Raw genomic sequence first — 6000 nt, 5'->3', positions numbered from 1 at the left:
TTGAATGCAAAGTAAAGTAGTTCATGCGTGGACAACTCTAAGCAGCGGGTGTCTACAGCACAACAAGTAAGACAGCGGAAGCAACCTCAAGCACCTGAGAAATACATGCTTAAAAACGTCAACACAATGGTTGGTGAGCTATAGTTTAAGTATAACAGTATGTAAGGTAGGCCACGAGATTTCAGTGCTACAAAGAGCGTTTCAAAACAGTATGATAAAGTATATGTTAACCGTGGGCACTTGGTAACTAACTTAACGTTTATACCCCCTGAAAGTACACTTGGCAAGTGCGTATGTCTATGAAGTAAAACACCCATTAAATGCTAGTGCTACTAGCCCGAGTGGGGATGTCAAACCCTATGGATCCATATCTAAGATTCGCGTTCACCGGTTCAAAAACCAATGACTAAACGTTACCGAGCTAAAGGGAATGTTTCTGCCGTTGTATAACCCACACATATATAAGTTTAAGTACTCGTGCCTAGTATGTAAAACATAAAATCCGCATGTATTCTCAGTTCCCAAAATAAGTTAAAGTAAAAAGGGAATGTTATAACTCACAATGATATGTAGCGGTAAAGTAGTAGTCGGGAAAGGTGTGCAAGTAAATGGTCCGAAGTCCTCAACCTAAGTCAAATAGTACTAAGTCAGTAAATCGTCTTAATAGGTTTAAAAGTATGTAATTAAGGTCTTAAGGGTCATCATCATTCATCATCAAACAAAAGGCGTAAAGTAAGTTTCGTTTATGAAAGCAGTTTTCAACAAAGTCTGACTTCAGTCAGTCACCACAGCCTCTACCCTTACTGAATTAAGGTGATACCAGTGGCCATGGCTCCGTCTATGAGTCCCTTAAGTGTGGTAAAATTTACAGAAGCAAACTCGTCTTGGTTTGACCGTGGCGACGGTCTAAGTGCGAGTAGGTCAGAAATTTCTGCACAACGTTAAAGGACATAGTGACGATCGGAGGGCCATAAATCCTAAACCGTAACTCGGATTAAGACGAGTCCTATATGAAAAGTTATCTACTCGAAAAGTTCTATCTAAAAATCAAGGTTAGAACAGCCCAGGTCTATTGTTCTGTTCCAGAATCATCAGGTCAGTAGGTTTTGGACAGAACAGTGAGTTTAAAAGGGTTCCGGTGGTCTTGGTGCTTGATGTTCATCATGGTTCTCATCCTTGATGCATATAGCTTCAAGTGTACAACTCATTGATGTATCTACATCATCTTAACCAAGTCTTGACCATCATAACCCATGTGCAAGTCTAAGACATGAAGCACAACTCACTTAAGAGTTGCATGAAGTTTGATGAACCAAAGTTACATCAAAGTCTTAGGTTTGACACTTACATGAACTATAAACTTGGAAGTTAACTAACTAATCAAGATCATAAGTAGTAGAACATAGTTCTTAGTTTGATCTTGAAGATCCAAGACTCAAAAGTCTAGATCCAAAGTTATATTTAAGGAAAACTTATTTGTGTGTTCTTAAACTTTCAAAGTTAACTTAATTTGTTCAAGAGATATGAGATCAAGACTAACTTGTAGTACTTGACCATATAAACTAACTACATGAAATTAAAGTGTATAAAATAAAGAAACAAGTTAATTAAACAAGTAATTAGTTCAAGGGTTGCTCATACTTTAAAGATTCAACCAAAGTTGATCTTTAAGTAAAGTAAACTTTAAGTTTACTTTCATGACTTACAAGTATGATTTCAACAACAATGAACTTATATCTTTTGAAACAATATATGTAGAACATAAACTAGTAAGTTTAGTTCTTGGGTGTTCTTGAAATTACAAGATAAATGAAGAATTCAAACTAGTAAGTTTGATTCTTGAAAGCTAGTAATTAAGTAACAAGAAACTACAAAGTAAGTAACAACAACATGATTTAAATCAAAGACAAGTAACATTTAAATAAAAGAATGATGATGATGAAGATGTAGAATTCAGTTTTTAGAAGTAAAAAGGAGAGAAAAGTTATCTTGCTACTTACTAGATTTGAGAGAAAAGCAAGAGAGAAAAGAGAGAAAGAAGTTGCAAGTATGTGTGTGTGTTTGAATGAGGTTTACAAGTAATGAAGTAGTAAAGTAAAAATGAAATCAAAACCTCCATATGGTGGCCCTAAGTCCACGGTTTTGCTGCAGATTTTAGGAGGGAGAAGTTTGTTTGTTGGATACTTGGATGAAAAGCTTACAAAAGATGGGTATTAAGGGTGCATGCATGGGGAAGGTGTGAAACTAGATTCCAAGTCTTCTTTAACCAACTAGTTCATGAACTAATTGATACTTACAAGTAGTGTTGGGCTAATTAAGTCCACTAATAATGTAGGGTGGGCTTGGAAGTCCAATAACATGAGTCCATTACACTAACAAAGCTCAAGTTCAAATAAATCACAAGTTAAACCAATTAAAGCCCAAGTAACTAACTAATAGCCTTAGTTAATTAAAATGATTAATAAATTTAATCATGAATGTAAATAATATCTAAAAATATTATTCGTGAAAGTTCCGGGTGTCACAAAGACGTTTCGGGCTCTTAAAAGTCAAGTACGTGCAATCAATGCAACATGTAAATGTAATAACATACATTCGTTTAATCACACGTATTAATAATAATAATTATTAATAAATAAATGTTGGAAATTCCAGGGTCGTTATAAACAATGGGTCTAAAACCCAATTACTAGCTATAGTAACCCACTTCATGAACATCCATGGGTTTCTAACTACCCAAAGCTCAAACCCTAACTTGAATATCAATTTACACAAATAAAATTCGGATTTGAGACTTACCACAACACCAATTTATAGCGTAGCAATGGATCTCCCAAGATGTACAACCGATTTAGGTAGAAATCACCACCTTATTCCTTGATCTAAGATTTCTCACTTTACAGCTAGGATTTCTCTCTCTAAAAGTTTAACACCTCGTCAAAATCCATTAACGGAATTTCAACTCTGATCCCAGTGTTTGGCTTGACTTCTACGTAACATCAATGTACTACAGCGGAAGCAATTAATACCTAAGAAATAACACGCAAAAATGGTCAACAATAATGTTGAGTGAATCTATAGGTTTTAGGTAAACAATACAGTATATTTAAGAAATGATTTTCAGCAACGTTTATTGGTGAAAGACCACCAAGGTTTAATATTAAAAGTTTGCAGACAACATTTGTCAAGTTTTAGTCTCTTTATGTACATCAATGTCAAGTTCAGTTGTGTATGACATTAAAAAATGTTTTGTTTCTCCTGTTTAAGTGACCAGTTACAACGTATGAGACCACAATGGTTTCATGTTTAAAGTTTGTAGACAACACTGTGTCCGGTTTCAAATGTTTTGGAAAATATCATGTCAAGTTTTATTTATCTTGTCTATAAACCACGGTTTTAAGTAGCGCAAAATAGTATTTGAAAAAACTATTCAGAAAAATAGTTCATTTACATTTGACCACGAGATTTCAATAAGCACAACCCAATGTTGCAAAATGTACATAATACATGAGCACTTGAATACTAGCATAAAGACCTGCGTATAGTATATACTACACTTATCCTTTACCCCATAAAATATATACACTTGTTCGAGTGTACATACAGTTCAAAGTAAATGCACCACAGTTATAGTAGGGTGAGGTTTGTCTAACCTAACGGATCCGTACATCTCAATTGTGCTTACCCGAAGGTAATAAAAGTATTCAAGCTAAGGGCTTTGTGAACAAAACTCAATATGTATAATATAGTACTCGTATCAAACATAAAAGCATTTGTAAAACGTAAGTAATCAGCGTGTATTCTCAACCCAGAAAATATGTAAAAGCGGGACTGTAGACTCACCTTTGATAACCTCTGTACAAAAAGTAAGCAAAATAACTTGTACGGTTTACTGTCAAGTAACGTAACCTAAGTATAAGTATATAGGTTGGTCAATATATGTATCATATACAATAGTGGTGTCATAGATTAAGTTGCCCTATTGCTCGACTCGACACATTTCAAAGTAAAAGTCAACACATAGTCAACTAGTTCATGCAAGTCAACCAAAGTCAAACCAAAAGTCAAACTTGGTCAAAGTACTCAACTAAAGTCAACCATATAAGTAGGTCATGCAATCTTGATCAACATGTCAATCCTAAGTCAACTAACATGTTTTAGTTCACAGTTTGTCAAGTACGCGTTCACAGTTTATCGTCTAGCATAAAGTTTATGCACAAGTTGTAAACAACGCACAATAATTCATAGCACATAAATCATGGTAATATGGCAAACTCGAGATCTCAACTAGACTCATAAAATTTTCCAAAAATCATGGCCAGGGTCTCATACAATGTCTGCAAGTCGGGTTTCAGAGAAGGTGCAGTTATTGTTTACCAAATCAGTTTTAGACTGCACACCAATCTCGTAATGGTCATAACCGGAGCTAGGGACATGAAATTAATGCAAGGTCAGTGGACATGGTTCAAGGACAAGTCAAATTACCACATATCAAAAGATGAGACATTTTTGTTTAGCCAATTGGTACAGTTTATTCGTCCAAGTTGGACATTCTGTTTCCGATCAATTCAGCAGTTACCAAAACTACGGCCTTAGTGTGCACAATGTATTAAGTTTCAAGGTTTGCAATAAACTAGAATTTTATCACAAAACATACAAAGATTCAATATCCAGAAGATCAAGTTCTCAATTATGCACAAGTCAACTTATAAGGCTAAAGGTGCATACGTAGCAGATTTGGACAGAATACAGGTTACCATGTTCGTACGCACATTACGCAAGCTATACTAATCCATACAACGTAAGGACTAGATGAAAAGTTATTAAAACACCAATAAATTAAATATTTTACAAAGTTAATAATTATTAAAATAATTATTAAAAATAAACCCGAGCGTTTCGTTACTCGAAAAGTAGTTTTGTAGTTATTAAAACCGTTGCGTTTTTATCATATTTCATCATCCGAAATAATTATATTAATTAATATTAACCCATATTAATTCACGTAACCCTCCAGGGATCAAGTATGCATTTAATACACTTAAACACATATAAAATCAAGTAATCACCGTTTAAACGATTAAAAGACTGTTAACGGAAGTGACTGAAAAAGCAGGGTTGTTACAAAAAGAGATGAGAGTGTTTGTGTGGGTAAGAAATGAGATAGGAATGAGTTCAAGATCAGATCTCCAGCTCTTAACCCGTTCATAAGTGAAAAGACCGAAATAAACCCTCAATGAAACCCCAAAAATGTATTTAAAATGCTGCTTTCAGACACCACTCGCAACCGCGAGAGGCCTGGCCGCGACCGCGAGCTTGCAAACCCCAAAACTACCTGATTTTCTAATGACATCTCGCGAACGCGAGATGACATCTCGCGACCGCGATCCTGCAGTCTCAGCAAATTCCTCACCATTTTTCAATTTAAGTCAAATGTGGTCAATGTTTTAACATTCTACAAGATCAACTACATATCTAGGAACTTAAATACCGTCTAAGGCAACACGTTTCTGAAAAATGGGGTGTTACATCGAAATTGAGAACTCGTTCAAGAATTGCCTCTAAAATCGTGAGAAATATCCAAGAAGAGACAACCGAATCAGCCTTAAACTAATCAGGATTGGAACGTTCTTCGATTGTGGAGTCTCTCTGGATAAAATTCAACACATAGAACCCAGCACAATAGGTTGTAAACAATTTCTTCTGATGTGTATAATTTGATTTGTCGAGATCAAGTTTAATGGGGATGAGATCATGAACTGAGGCTACTATATAAATCTTATCGTATCGATAGGTGCCATGATTGGAGAAGAAGATAGGTTGAAGGAGACGATAAGAAGTGGAAGAATGAAGCAGTAGCAAAAAAGAAAGAAAATAGAGCAGGAGAGTAGTGGGTAGAAGTTATCGTAGGGTTTTGTAAACCCTAACCATAGCGTGCGATACCATGTTAGATTAAAAATATGTGATATTATTTCTGGATGATTAATAGTACATAATGCA

Source organism: Rutidosis leptorrhynchoides, chromosome 3 (genome assembly GCF_046630445.1).
Source record: "Rutidosis leptorrhynchoides isolate AG116_Rl617_1_P2 chromosome 3, CSIRO_AGI_Rlap_v1, whole genome shotgun sequence".
NCBI lineage: Eukaryota > Viridiplantae > Streptophyta > Magnoliopsida > Asterales > Asteraceae > Rutidosis > Rutidosis leptorrhynchoides.
Note: the sequence above shows the minus strand (reverse complement) of the source record.